This window comes from Rutilus rutilus (genome assembly GCF_951802725.1).
Source record: "Rutilus rutilus genome assembly, chromosome: 21".
NCBI lineage: Eukaryota > Metazoa > Chordata > Actinopteri > Cypriniformes > Leuciscidae > Rutilus > Rutilus rutilus.
This window is the reverse complement of record NC_140226.1, coordinates 21333520-21350085: the sequence shown is the minus strand read 5'-3', so window position 1 is coordinate 21350085 and position 16566 is coordinate 21333520. Positions and strand designations below refer to the sequence as shown.

Genomic DNA, 16566 nt, shown 5'->3' with positions numbered 1-16566 from the left:
AAGAATAACAAGGTCAAAACAAATTTTTAAAAATGATTTGTTTTGGGGATGAATCACTAGCCTGGAACCAAATGTTCATTTTCTCGTATTTGAGGCGTGGTTTACGAATGCCCAGAGCCGTTTATTGGGTGCTACGAATGTCTATCAAATGCGCCTGTACGTAGCTCATAGCCAATCGTTTCAATTATACCAGATGACGTATGTAGAGCGACAGAAATTCGACGAGGAAGAAGACGATGGGTCAGAGATTTATGTGTACACGATGGCGTTCAGCGACTAAACTACTTATAACACTATCTAAGGCTGCATGGCTGCCATGTTGGATCCATAGATATAAACAAACTGCTTCGGTGTGTCGCATAGACGTCGTCATCGTCTTGCTGCTCCCTCCCCGTTCTGTGATTGGTTCCCTTTTTGAGGGGAAAATCTGGTCCATGGTGTCCAGCCTGCCTAGCAGCGTGAATAAAATCGCGCTGCGCGCAAGGCAGCATGGGGAAACACAGGCTAATGAATCACTTACAATAAGACCAATAACATGAATTTATATGAAGTTCCTAAACGCAAGTTAGGGAGGAGTGAGCCCATCTAATCTTTCAATCAACAGCCTGAGTATATAAGCAGCCGCTTACCTCTCTCTTGCATCAGCTGTTCTAGTATCCCTCCACCTCCCCAAACTCCACCTTCATCTCAGGTACCTTGCCCTTCAATTATCATATCCTACTTTTAGCCACTGGGGGGGTATATCAAAGCTCGAGTTGAAGCTGCTTCATCGAGCCCCTCTTCAGTGGACAGCAAGCCAAATAAGTTTAACCTAATATCTTAAAGATTTTATGGGCAAACAAACTCGTTAAAAAACTTTTCATTTCATGTTGACTTTGCCGAGTTAAAGAAATGGGATTCAGATTGGGGGGGGGGGACTACTCTGGGTTCGGGCAATATTTCAGAGCTCGGAGCCCTCCCCTGGATAGCACGCCACATACGCATAATCTTTACTCTGTTTAATTGATGTAAGAGTGAACTCGTGAAACTGATTTGGGCCCTTTTATATATCTATTGAAGGATCTGATTGATGTGTGTTAAATTTGGACTCTTAGTGTTTTCACTTGGGTAATTGTGTGCTAACTGAGCTGAAGCTGTGCTGACTTGAGTGAACAATATTGAGTGCTAGTGCTTTCTAAATGACCACATGGTGTAGGCAATGAGAAATGAAGGGATTTGTGTGTAGAGTTTTGCAGTGACAGTTCAACAAATCTGACTCGTGTCAAAACAGGGAATAGTGTTTATAGTTTAGTGAAATGGGTGTGCTTTTTGATAAATGGCATTATGGTTTTGAAATTTTTGTTCAAAAGCCTGGTTATAGTGTTTAAGCAATTGAGAAAAACTGTACAAAGTATAGTGACAACTTACAGTAAGGTGGATAAGTTGTATATTGTATGCACTGCAAGTATAGTATTGCACTGAATATTGTATAGTATTGAATGTCTGTATTCAGCACTTGCATACTCGTCCTCATCATCTTCCTCCTCCCCCTTTCAGATTGTTTCCATCTATTGTTCATATCATCAGTCCACCTGTGCACTCTGAACTGGATCATATTTCATCCAGCTGGTTTGATCACATCATTAGAAATAAGTGTGAACAATTTTGAATCGTTGTGTGTAAAACGATGACAACTGTGTTTAGTTGTGTTTAACTTTTGCCTGCCTGTGTTTAGTGTTTGAAAACATAAGTGCATCACAGTGCGAAATGTGTTTTAGTGAGTGAGAATGTGTTTAGAGTTTTGCAAAAAGAGTGCATGAGATTGCAAACAGTGTTTTAACTACCTGAACTTGTTAATGTTTTACAGAAAGAGTGATTTAATCGACAAATTTGTTTAGGCTATTGATAATTTGGTTCAGAGAATGGGGTTTAGTGATTTAGCAATTCAGAAAAACTGTAACATTATGTAGGCCTATGTTTATCCAAATAAATACATTTTACAAAATTGTTGTGGGCCCATCGATCCTACATTTTACCCTAGGTTAGCCAACAAATATATCACACACATTTGTAATGCGTACAAGATATAAACTGCAGAATGTGTATAAAAATTCCATGTATTTATACAAAAAGGTTCCCATACATATCACGTCATCATCGCCATTCAACACTCGCGCGCGCTCCCGGCCACAGAGCAGCTCGTGCAGCTCTAAGCTCGTGCACTGTGAATCACGTCCTACGTCAGTCAGAGTCACACTTCCGACGCGCATCAGGGTATGGTTAATGGGTGCTCTCGGTTGGGTTGACGGGTTGTTTGTTGCTGAGCGCAAGCTTTTTCAATACATCAGCTCAAGGCAGAGGAATCTTGCTTGCTTTTAGCGTTATAAACAAACTGTTCTTTGATATCTTTCGTGACGCGTTTATTTGGAAGCTCAAGTGAATCGCAAGGTGCAGATGAAGAGGATGCTGGAATGAGTGACGAAACATCGCAAACATCACGAGGGAGTCTCACTTCAGTACAGCATCACTAAATATCAGATTATTTATAATCCTGGATCGATCCTAAAATAGGAATACGAGTATTTGTTTTCGGACTGATTATAACGCGTTCATTTGTGCTTGTAGTAGCGAAACCGTAAAGTAAACGTAAAAGTAAACGTTTTTAATCGATAGTCTGGAATAAGCGCTCTGGTTAAGGGGAAGCTTTTTTTCATTTCTTTGGATTATTTTAGTAACATATTTGCTTTGCAGGAGTATAACTTCGCTGTTTTATTGTGTAATATGATCCAATGTCAGCTGAGTACCCAATGAATGAGCTGTGAAGTTAACCGTGAACTCTTGAGCATTGACAATTACATCATGGATAGACGCGGATGATTTTCATCGAAACAGGTGAGTCACATCTCGAATATAATATGTATATGTGCGCACATAAAGTTACATGATGGGAGCAGTAAATTGATTCTTCCTATTCGTTTACGATTCATTTTGAGTTAGAAATATTTGAAAAAATATTGCATTTACTGCTCTCAGTACATATAACATATCACCATAACATATTAACTATTAAAATGAAAAAAAGTATTATTCATTATAATTCATTCATTCAAAATGTCACTGAGTCAGTGACTGCTCACAATTGTGACTAAAAAGTCACTAAAAAACCTTATGAGTCATTTTTTCAGCTTAAGGCATTTGGTTTGGAATCAGGCCATACTTGATGTGTATGTGCAAAATGAAACAAACTGTAGGCCTACTACAAGTAATTATACTACAACAACCGCAACAAACATTAAAGAACAAAAGCCAATTAAGTTAAAAATTGTGAATATCTGCAAAAAAGTAGCCTATCGTCAGTCTGGTTATGGTGTTCTGTCCACACCTGCGAAAGAAGGCATGTTTATGGAACTGTAAGTCATAAAGGTCCGATATTGTTTAAGAATTAGAACTGGTTCTGAATAAGAACTAGTTCTTGGTTCCCAACCTGTTCTTAATGCTCCCTTAAGTTGTTGTGATTGAAAAGCCTAGCTCAGCTTGCATGGTTTTCAACGCTCACTCATATCAGTTCAGACGTTGTTCTTGCTAATGTTGAACTGGATTGCTATTTTGAGAACAGATGACCTTTGCCCCCCAGACTGTAACTGCTCATTCCAGCAGAGTCCATCCAAGCAGCAGACAGAATAAAGATAACATGCTTTACACAACACAGCCTTTAGGGTAGTGTAACGTAATAGATTTTCACATATATTCACTGAACCATATCAAATATGTGTATTCAGAGCAACTTATATAATTCAAAAATGTATCGAGTTATATAGTACATCACAAACACATGTTGCATTCATGTTAACTGAACAGTGCATTTAATAGGACTGGGCTTAAAGGGATACTCCACTTTAAAATGAAAATTCTGTCATCATATACTCACCCTCATGTTGTTTCAAACCTGTATGAATTTCTTTCTTCTGCTGAACAGAAATGAAGATATTTAGAAGAATGTCAGTAACCAGACAGTTTCTGGTCTCATTGACTTCCATAGTAGGAAAAAAATATACTATGGAAGTCAATGAGACCAGAAACTGTCTGGTATCCCTTTAAAGGGTTAGTTCACCCAAAAATTAAAATTCTGTCAGTAATTACTCACCCTCATGTTGTTCCAACCGCGTAAGACCTTCGTTCATCTTCGGAACACAAATTAAGCTATTTTTGATGAAATCTGAGCCATGTTTCACTCCTCCATAGGCTTCTATGTGACCGAAACTTGCTGGCCCAGAAAAGTTATTAAAGAGATCGTTAATATAGTCCAAGTGACTCCAGTGGCTCAATCTTAAGTATATCAAGCGACGAGAATACTTTTTGTGCGCAAAAACAAACAAAAATAACGACTTTATTCCACTATTCATTTCCTTCTCTCTGGACCTCTAGTTGGTTCGCGTAGTGTTTTTGCGCAGCGCGTCTGTGTTACACGTCACCACGTAGGCTCACTATTGGCCGACGCCGGTCATGTGTGTGTTGCGTGATGACGTGCAACACAGACGCGCAGCGCAAAAACACTACGAGGCCCAGAGAGAAGGAAATGAAAAGTGGAATAAAGTCGTTATTTTTGTTTGTTTTTGCGCACAAAAAGTATTCTCGTCGCATGATAAACTTAATGTAGTGCCACTGTAGTTACTTGGACTATTTTAACGATGTTTTAATAACTATTCTGGGCCGGTGAGTTTCGGTCACACTGGAAGCCTATGGAGGAGTCAAAATTCTGTCAGATTTCATCAAAAATATCTTAATTTGTGTTCCGAAGATGAACGAAAGACTTACATGGTTGGAACAACATGAGGGTGAGTAATTACTGACAGAATTTTCATTTTTGGGTGAACTAACCCTTTAAGGGTATTTTCACTCCTTGAAAGACAATCGTGTGTGTTTTGGTTTTATTTTCTAGAAGTTTGTCATTTATCGATGTCAATGAACACGTGACCCTATTTTTAGTTCCATGTGATAAAAATACACAGTGCATCATGGGAAAATGTACTGTGTGGAGGCCTAGAAACTAGAAAGACTTTGATCTCTGACATAATGACTTCAGCTATGATCTTGTCTTTCAGTAACCAGCCCTGGAAATAACCAGAGATTATAGTAATTCTTTCAGAAGTAACATCACCCTTCTTAATACATGCCTATTAGATGTCGACTTGGGATAAGCCTTTATTAAAAGTGCTTTACTGTATATTTCAATGCATGCTAGCATACTACTGTATATCTAGAAACAATACAGTGAATATGGCTTAATTTGCACATCTGAATCAACTGAATCATGTTAGTACAAAACATTTATCTGTCATCTTGTCATTTGGCACCAGGTGGGGACACACCACCCACTACACTTGTCATTCTTTCTGTGTATAAAGATTGCATAGCTGTCAGTCTGTGCTGATGGTAATGGCCATGAACTCTCAGAGATGCAGACGAGACGGTGTTAAGCCAAAGCATCAACGCCCCCCTCTCAATATTAAAACTCTTCACTTGGCACTTGTGTTGACAGGCTATGTGTGTGTCCTTGACAGGTGCAAGGATCTTTTGTTTATTGCTCTAGTTTGCATGTGTGTTGAATGTTCCAGCAGCTGTCAGTCGTGTGTGTGCGTGTGTGTTTGTTCACCAGCTGAACACCAACTAGTACCTGATAAAATTCTTCTCATAGCTGCTTTGTCCACGTGACTGTCCTAGCGTCAGATATCTCTGAGGGGTGTGTATTAACAGCAATGGCTGTTAGGTGATCGGCCTGAGGTCTGTTCCATGAGCTAGATTCCCATATTGCATTACAGTCAGTGTAATGTAGTGTAATTTAAATCCAGGCAGCTAAATGTCTGTCCTCAGTGCCAGACAGCTGTTCTGCATGGTAACTTTAGTTGTGTTGTGTTCTACTTGTATTACTGTACACTTACATCATTGATATGGGATAGTAATAATATTCAGACCCGATAAGCCGATAATTATTTTCATGTTATGGCTTATAACTCATAGATGGCTGATATTAAAATTCTATTTTATTTTGTCAAAACAAACAAAAAATAAAACGCTAAAACTAGAACCAGTTATTTGAAATAAGACATCGATTAAAAGTTAATATGGGCATCACAGCATTATAATGTACAGTACATATGAAAAATGGATATTCATTTTGAGATTGGCTAAAGATCTATTTAATGCTGTTATTCAGTAATTAGTGTTTTTAAAGATTAACTTTAGTGAGTGTCAGATAAGAGCAAAGGAAGTCTAAATTTAAAATAGGGAAATTATTTAACAATTGAATTATAGCATATTATAAATTCTATTGTTATATTACATTATAACAATTAAGTGGCAAATATTGACCAGTACAATAAATTAAGACAATCTTTAACACAATGGTGTATGCATGAATGTATGTGTATATACTGTATACCTGTGTATATAAAAATATTATTTAAAATATATTTGGATAATGTATATATTTTTTTGTAACCCTGATACAAGTAATACTTTTATTCAGCAAGGATGCATTAAATTGATAAAAAGACATTTCTAATATTACAAAAGTATCTTTTTAAAATAAATGCTATTCTTTTTAACCATAAAAGAACCCTAAAAAGTTTCCACTAAAATATATTACATTGATAATAATAAGAAATGTTTCTTAAACACCAAATTAGCATATTAGATTAGATTAGGATTTCTGAATGATCATGAAGAGAAATTGCTGTCAAAAATTCAGCTTTGCCATCACAAGAATAAAGTAAATTTTTGAAATATATTCAACAGAAAACTGGCGTTAAATTTATGTTTCACAATATTACTGTTTTTGCTGATTTAAAAAAAAAAAACTTCTTTCAAAAAACATTAAAAAAAAGAAGTTCTGACCCCAAGCCTTTGAACGATCGTGTATGTTTAGTACAGTTGTTCATTGGTGGCTGTTATGACAGCAGTTTTGCCACCCATAGTCTATTTTGCCCGCATTACATTGTAGACACTCTTATCAATACCAGCTTTCTTCTGTGTAGTCTGTGTATGTGTCTGGCCTTCCTATGAAGCTCATTAATATTTTTCACTTTTTTATAGTTTTGGGTGTCTGTGAAGGGTCAGCCCATCCTCAAGTTTATTTTGTGTCTTACTGACCCCATACTGTACATATTTGTGTGTGTTTCATTTGCTTATACCTTTTCTATGTAAACACATGTCTCTCTGTATGAATAAGACTATGGGCCAGATTTACTAAACAGGGCAAATTAGCATGAGAGCGTAATTACAAAAATGTGCAGATGGGAGTGAAAAGTTCTGCGCTTGATCTATTGACGACACACAAATTAAAGAGCACATACGCAGCTGGATTTCTATAAAGACCAATGCAATCTACCAAGAGCAGCGTAAATTAGCATCACATGCTTTTTTGGGTGATAAATAATGGCGCAAATACCAATAAATTGACTAGCGCAGACTTTTGTAAATCATCTCCCATGATTTATTTAAATTCTCTCTTCCCATAAATGTTGGGTCTGAAAGGGAAATTCCTACAAATGCATTTGCAATAAGGTCAGCTGCAGAACCCTCTCCACACTTTTTCAGCGCTAATTTTTCACTGCATGTCTTTAGTAAATCCTGACAGTTTTTTTTTTAATACCAAAAGAGAGTTGTGCAAGCTGTTAGTAGATCTGGCCCTATATCTGTGAACAAACATCATCATTTCATGGTCCTGTGTCCTGGATCCTGGAAAGGTCAGATCCCTGTTTGTGAGTATAATAATCACTCACAATATAATAATCTGATAACGGAGAACTTCATTGTCTGTTGACATCAAGTTGCATGACTCATTATAGAGTTCCTGTTCAAAAATAAATGAGCCTGTGATTATTCAGCTTGTTTGGATGTCCTCAGTATTTGCTATATTTGCTTGTATGACATCATGGTTGGAGAGTCAGAAAGCTCTCTACAGATTTTGAGAAGGATGCTTAGTGTCAAAGTGAGCGTTAGCAGGATAGCGGCTAATCACAGCAGCTTTACGTGACTGTGAATGTGTGTTTGGATTTTTAAAAATCTGTTTTTTTAAGCTGTGGATGAGTAGTTATGTTTATTTGGGCTCTCTGTTATACAATAACTACATCAGCGACAGCGCAGCATCTGTTCTTTTGTTTAGTCAATGGTGATGTCATGTTCACCCTGACTGAAATTCAAATGGACTTGTTTGCATATTAGGTTTGGCCCGTCTGGTGTTTCCACACAAAACAAACTGAAAGACCTTCACAGAACTGCACAGAAGAGAAATTACTATGGTTTGAAACAATATTGTTTACTTACTGAACCTAGACACCATCTGACATGATTTAGTTTATCATAGTCTTAAAATCTTGTTGAATATTGTCCTCTGTCACATTAAGTTTGATCGCACAGCCATAAGTTGTCACTAAAACTAAAACATATTTTGTATGAATTATATAGTTGTTTTTGTGCAGAGCTGAGTCATTGAACATAGCCGCCGTGAATAATGCATCTCTCTCTGTCTTTATGTGTGTCTTTTTAAGCAGCTCCTTGTCCTTATGGACCAGGTCATGGGGAATAAAACGCAGAACATCCTCTGAATGATGAATGGCTTGGAAAGAAAAAGAGACCTGCCAAGTTAACTGACTGAAAACTCTTTATTTTGTTGCTTGCAATAACGGAAAGGACATTTGGCATTATCGTAAGTGGATTAGGTTTGTTAGGCTGAAAGATGAGATTGAGAAACAAGAAAAGGAGGTTCAAATCAGAATTGTTCCTTGAGAGGTTTTAGATCAGTTTTCACAAAGCCTTGTATTTAGTCTCTTTTGTCTCTCTTATGCTCCTCCTAGTATTTTCTGTGTGCATTAAAGTGCAGTGTAAATGTTGTAGGTTCTTGCTGATCAAATTACTTTAAGCAGGATAAGGTTTTGCTGCTGAAAGGTTTTTTTCCTCTAGTAATCACTGTTAATTACAATGTGCTCATTGTAATGGCTCACGTTACTGTGATTGCTTTTAAGGATCAGCTGTCTGATCCTCTTCTTTGTTGTGTTTAATAAGAAGGTTGAGACTAGAGTATAGTTTTGTCTGCTTATTTCGGAACTAATACTATGACGTCAGATTTAGGGTGGAAATCTTGTTGGATGGTTATTTGTATGGAGCCATATGTTTTGGAAAACTCCAAACTATATTCCAATATACCTTCAAAATCCATCTTAATTAAAGCAATTTCTCAAGTTTAATAAGAATTTGCCCTGGCCAGTATATTGGTGAGAATGAGCTCTATGTACTTTTATGTACAATCAGGCTTCTGATCACTGTCAATCAGTTTTCTATATGTGGAGTGTTAGCGCTGGTAACCCCAGGCTTCATGCAGCTGTAGTCTGTTGGATTTCTCATTAGCTGCCTGTGCAAAACAACATTGATTTTAAATGAAGAACATTGCTGAAGGCTACTGTAACTAGCATCACTACGTTCTTTAACAAGAGAGTCTGGCTAAAGAGTTGTTAGCTCATGTTAAACTAGCAGATGCGAGGCCCAAGACCAAATCTTTGGAGTGCTAATAAACAAATCTTTACTGTATGGAGACTATTTTACATGTAATTCAGGGCAGTCAGCAGACTTTTCAAAGATTAACCCCTTTTGCACTTAAAGGAGAACTCTGGTCAATTTTAACATTGAGCTCATTTTTTTTGTAAATTTGGAGTGCTGTCAGTACAGAGAACAACGACAAAAATCGGTGTTGCCTACACCGTGTTATCCTCTTTTTAAAATTTGCACCCTGTTGACTTAAATGGGGCAAGTTTTAAACCTGCTTTTTAGCCTCTTAACATCCTTGATGTGTCATTACAAGTGCCCAGCCATGTGAGTGATTCCTGCAGAGTGAACACGGTGAATCTGACTGCAGTAGATGTGAAAGATATGAATAAAAGTGATGTTAATTCAGCCAGCGCACATACCTGTATTTACTTCCTGTTTTCGGTCGAAGTCCACAGTAGTCGATTGTCGAGTTCACGCGCATAGGTTTAGTTACCTATGATCACGCGCGTGAACTCGACAATCGACTACTGTGGACTTCGAATTAAACTATCCTGGTCTGGTCTTATTGTGATTGATTTATCAGTCACAGTCACAAAGAAAAAAAACGTTGGTCTTTTAATCAAATAGTAGCTCTTCTTTTGAAACAACTTTCTTTTTCTGTTAATGTTACTTAGGAATAATGTTAACCAAAAGCCATATGCATCTATAAGTTGCTTTAGCAAACTCTAATTTGGTCTGGATAAATTCCTGAATCTATTGCCTACAATGAATAGAATCAATTAATGAACTCAATTTATATATATATGGAAATGGAAATCAGTGTTAAAACTATTAATAACTGTTTTGTTTTTTTTGTTAATTAATTATTTATTATTAATATTTTCCCGAATTTTAGGAAAGAACCGCCCTCTCCACTTTTTGAAAAAATGCACATGCTCCCGAGAGGGAACGCCTATTAAACGTGTGCACGAGAGAGCATGCACGAGCTAATCATAGCTTACATTAACTTTTATTAGCAGTGATTTTAAATGGATTTCTCCAAATAGCATGCTAAACTTTACCTGTCAAGTAGAAACTTCGCGACTGAGGCATCAGTGGGAAGCCCAACCTGTGTTTTGAGCGCACACCATCGTGTGAATCGTGTGCACGAGCACGTAGGACGGCCTTACGTAAACATATCACCAGAATGATTGACACTTTGGAGGACCAATAGTCTTGATGATCCACCCGGAAAAAGAAAATCCTCCGCTATACCTTTAAAGAATATATGATAACATTTATTTTGCCAGCTTTTAGGAGTACATTAACTTTACCCTCAAAGCTAACTGACATGGACTTGAAGTCACAAAACAGTCCAATTTTGTTTTCATTTTTTCTAATGTTGGCAGACTCTGTTTGATGTGGTAGAAATATATTTCGTATTTACATTTGTTTTGTGAGTGTGTGGCGGATGGTGGTTTTCTTAATTAGTTTAGTTCCTTAGTGCCATATAAATGAGAAACAAGCTTCCGTTTTACTAGTGCCAACTTTGAAATAAAACAATCTTTTTTTGTAGATCACTGTGGCTTGAACAATAAACACATGCCTGCCAAAATTTGAGAAATCCCTTTTCAAAATGCAAGACGTGGTTATATGCATGAAGATCCTGACTGCAATTCTGTTTTGGATTTGCACCTTCATTTTTGTATCAATCAAATATTAACAGACTCTGAGTGCCCACTGCTCTCCTCCAGACATATATCTGTGTGCGTTTTTCTAGGTGTCTGACCTGAATATGTCTTGGTCTGGAATAAATGCTTGGTGCGTAGGAGAAAATTGGCCTCAGTCTGTACTGATGTTACAGTCACCCAATAGAAAGAAATGCTGTTGAGAAATAATGTCAAATGGAGAGCGCACCAATTGGAAACACCGCAAAGACTGTTAAGGTGGACTGTAATGCATTTAATCCAGCCCTCAAGCAGATCTGCCTTATTTCAATAAGCTGCTCTCTATGACAAATCCCAACCTGTGTACACCTGAGGCCAGCTCAGCTGAAGATAGAAACAAACTAGTGTCAGACTCAAACACCAGCTTATCTCATACAATGTGCTTTGGAGGACTTTTTGCATAACCGACCCGTCAGTAAGGGCAAGCGGATTCAGTACAGAGCTGCAGTCAGACAGAAAGATAACCGTGTCTAATTGATTTTAATGTCGGTCCGTCACATGTTGTGCACACATTATGTTAGCTCTCTAGCCGACTGGGATATATCAGAAAAGTGGTCAGCTTGGTAAAATATATCATTCTGTTCTTCCCCCTGCTCTCAACATTTAACTTTTGCCCAAGTGTAGAAATAATTTACTCCGAAATTGTAAATACGTTTCACAATTCATTAAAAAGAAACTGCAAATTACACATTGAATTAAAAGGTTTTTTTTTTTTTTTTTTTTTTTATAAGTATAAGGATGGAATTAGTATATATTTTTGTTTAATCTTTCTCCAGTAAGACTTTTTTTAGTGTGTAAGGTTGGACTGTTAGAGACACAAACAATACCCTCTTGTTTTTGCTGGAATTGGTGGTGGAAATGTGATTAAAGGCAATAGTTTATCTGAAGACACTGGGGTTCTGCTGTGGCCTGAGGTCCATTTAAAATCACATTTAGACATCTCATCAAATTCTACTTTGTTTGATCTGAAGTGACTCGCCTTGTTTCCTTGGCTCTAGTTACCCATAATAATTCTCATCTGGATGTCTTTTAGAGTCAGAAAGATGTTTGCTGGTGTGTGTGTGTGTATGCGTGGGTGGGTTTGCGTGTGTCTTGAGATGCAGGTATCCTCACTGTCATTTTCAAGGATTGTTTTAGTGTCTTTGCTCTAGTTGAGTGATTTTTGTGTGGGAAGGAGCCAGTTGACAGATGGTCTGAAGTGTTGCCATAGTAACCCCATCTATGACATCATCTGACCCCAGGCTTTTGCCCTCTAAATGGATGCTGTATGTTTATGTAGATTTATGCAGTAGTTTATTCAGTACAGTAACTGAAACTTTTAAAAAGATCTTTCAGTAAGGAGTTTAAAGCCTAAAAACAAAATCTCTGAAATGATTCACAACATTGCAATACTCATTTTAAAACAAGAACATTTTTAAAAATCAAATACAAAGTACTAGACTGTACTAACATGAAGCATTGCAAATGATATTATTAAGAAAAACAACAACAACATAACATTATACACATTGAAGTTAAGTCATTGATTTTAAGAATAAAATATCAATATCAATATCATTCTACAATATTCAGACATGCCATTCAAAAGTCTGGGTCAATAAGAGTTTTTTGATGTTGTTGAAAGTCTCTTTCAATTAAATACAGTAAATTACTGTAATTAAATTATTACAATTTATATACAATTTATTACATTATTTTAATATATTTAAAAATGTAAAATATTCCTTTTATGATGACAGCAATATTTTCAGCATTTTCATTTCAGTCTTTAGTGTCACATGATCCTTCAGAAATCATCCATATTCTGATCTACTGCTCAATAAACACTTCGTATCAATGTTGAAAACAGTTCTGCTTAATATTTTGTGCATGGAAACCATACTTTTTTCATGATGAATGGCATTTCTGAACAAAAAAAATCTGGTGATAGAATCTGCTTGTGTTTTGACTGTTGAAAACATGAAATTTAATGGTCGTCACTAGTGGTGTTGTTGGGTAAAGAGGCTTTGGCAGGGTGTATTTTGGCTGACCTGATTTGGCAGAATGAAGAGGATTATAAAGCATGGCAATCTCTCTCTCTCTGTCCATTCATTTGTGTCGTGTGACTGCTAGTATAATCTCGCGTCACAGAATGTGGGTCAGTGTGTGAATAAAGGTCGCTCTATTCACCCCCTTTTTCATCCCTTGCTTTAACACACACTTCCCATTATACTGTCATAAACTCGTAAACCAAAAACGTGATCCACAGATACTCAAAACTGGTGCTCTAATGGACCAAAATATGTCGTTGTGTATGGATTACTGTTTATATACTTAATACCTTATCTTTTATCTTTGTACTTTTGTGAAAGAATGAACGAGGCTGATTTTTGTGAATAAAACTGAATTAGAACAAAATGAAGTTAGACATTATAGACTAGAGGCACTATTCATTTGGCTATAGGATTTGGCTTTTAGCCCAGAACCTCTCTCTCACACACTCTTGAATTTACTTGTTTTGGTTTCCTTTGAGCCTTTGACATAATTCACTGAAAAAGAAATCAATATGGAAGAGAGCGAAATGAAAACTCTCCGCCTTTTTTCCTCTGATACTCTCTCTCAGCTGCCTCTCCTGGTCTTGCAACCTTAAAAAGTACACTTTCAGTTCCATATTTAATAAAAGAAAGGTTTACTTTTACTTTTTTTTTTTTTACTAGTAATTAAACTGTATATCTATCTATATCTATCTATATCTATCTATATCTATATCTATATATATATCTATATACTATATCTATATCTATATCTATCTATATCTATATCTCTCTCTCTATCTATATCTATCTATATCTATCTATAATTATCTATATCTATCTATCTATCTATATATCTATCTATATCTATCTATCTATATCTATCTATCTATCTATCTATATCTATCTATCTCTCTCTCTCTATATCTATATATCTCTCTCTATATCTATATATCTCTCTCTATATCTATCTATCTATCTCTCTCTATCTATCTATCTCTATCTATCTCTATCTATCTCTATCTATCTCTATCTATCTCTATCTATCTCTATCTATCTCTATCTATCTATCTATCTATCTATCTATCTATCTATATATATATATATATATATATATATATATATATATATATATATATATATATATATAATTTTTAATTAAAGCATTTAGATGATGCACAAGTGATACATTTTCTTGAGTAGATCATTTTTTAGGTTATGTCTTTGATTTGAATTTATTTAAACCATACTTTGTTGTTGCAGTTCTTAAAGTCAGCAGCCAACTGCGAGTAACAATACGACACTTAATAAGGGTTCATTTTGTTCCCTGCTTGTACTCTGCAGAGCAGACTTTTAATTAATTTGTTAATTATGAACTTCAATTTCTAAACATGCTTTAATACATACTGTATGTGAGTTTTAGTTCTGCTCATCCCTTTAAACAGATCCTTTATCCTCATCCTGTCAGCTTGCTGTCACGTGCCATGAAACTTTCCAACCAGATCACCACAAAAAACTGTAGACGAGGGTTATTGCATTCAAAAGTAAAAAAAACAAAAAAAACCCTGCCACCTATTTTCATGCCCTAAATGTTGTAAAACAGGAAATGTTTTTTGATGTACATTTGAAATCCTTTAACCCTAAAACAGAAGCCCAAATGCAATATGTAATTCAAAATACAGGAAAGGAAAGGAAAATTCCTTTATTTAAACATTGGGCCCTATTTTGACAGACTTTTCTTTGAGTGAATTACTAAGCTACTATGATGCTCGACTAGATAATTTATGAGATATGAGCAACTGATTTCTTCTGTTGATATAGGCCTACTGCATTATTTTTGTCTGTTCTGTTCTCTACAAATAAAATGCTTTCAATCCAGTTCTAGGTATTGTCACATTTACTCATTATCATTCATGTTTGTGAATTTTTTTTTTTTTTTTTTTTTTTTTTTTTAAGCAGAAAAACTTTGATTGTTATAAGGGAAGTTGATGCATAATGTGTTTCTGTATCTTTCTAAATATTAGGTCTAATTCTTATAGATTTGTTAAACATTTTTATGAAGGTAATATGATGCCATAAAGAATCGCATGCGCAGGGTCAAATTTGTGAAAGTGTACACAAGATTGCAAGCGTAAATAAACTTTGCGTGTGCAAAAGAAGGTGTAAATCGCCTTCCAAGTGTAAGAAAAAAATAGTTGCTGCATTTAACTGTTATTCGTAAGTGTAATGAATGTATTGTGAAACTGCAGCTTCATGCTTGTGCAAAATAAATTCTTCTGACTTCCATTTTTCCGCTCTTACACTTTTGGCACTTTTTTCTCTCGCACAAACACGGCCAAAAGCTCTGCAAGCCTGTGAACAGCAGTTTGTAACCGAGTCAGGAACTGCAAAACAGATTGATCGCGTAAAATCAACCTTTGTGTAAAAAAATAACCTGTTGTAAATGTCTGAATGACTTCTTGTGTATATGCGGTAAAAAAGTTCCCGAAATAACCCGATTTGTACAGTTGCATCTTTCTTTTACTTGCACTTACAGTTTTGGCACGATTCTCTCACACATTGAGTTTTGCAAGGCGAAGAGGAGGGCGGGTCCACCTTCTTCATGTAGCCAATCAAATTAGCTTCTCGCTGACTCTCGTTTTACTCTTATCTGATTGGTTCAATAAACACACCTGTCTCCAGAACACATATTTTTCTTCATTTGGCTCAGCATCATTCTTGTTGCCGAAATTGTACTTTTAATGCACACATACTGTACATGTTAAATAGATAAATAAATAATGATTGCCTAATAATCTCTGCACCATTAGGCTACGATGGGGTTAACGTTATTGGATTGAAATTTTGTTTGAAATCTGTTACACCACTGAGCTGATGTTAAACTTTACACAAAAAAATTATAAAAAAAAACCATTTAATACCATTCTGATGCAGTGTTTTTCACATCATGTCTCTGTTCATGGTATTTAACACTCAATTATATATTTTGAAATATTGTCTTAGTCGCACTGTCAATATTGATTCTGATTACTTTCGTGTGACTGATCAAGCTATTATTTGTTGCTAGTATGAATAACAAAATGCTTCCTCTGTGTCCAGATTTGACTGTAGCTAATGAAAAACTGATTATTCAAATCAACATAAACTCAACTTTAACAAAAAAAGTAGTCTTTAATAATGTCTTTATACAGTATACATATCCACATGCAAAATCAAATGCAAAGTAACTAATTATGTCTGAATAAAAACCCAGCAACCAGGGAATACACAGCATAGATATGTTTATATATAGGGCTATACAGCAATCTAGTGGTTACACAATGGAT

General features: G+C 35.9%; 1 protein-coding gene across 3 annotated transcripts in view; it reads left to right on the top strand.

The window, feature by feature from the left end:
• Window positions 1-2217: 2217 nt before the first annotated feature.
• ccser2a (coiled-coil serine-rich protein 2a) overlaps window positions 2218-16566 on the top strand; it is a 55945-nt gene continuing 41596 nt past the window's right edge. For all 3 annotated transcript variants that reach the window (XM_084392793.1, XM_084392795.1, XM_084392794.1), the window contains exon 1: window positions 2218-2871. The gene's annotated coding sequence lies outside the window, so the exon portion shown is untranslated. The remainder of the gene's footprint in view (window positions 2872-16566) is intronic.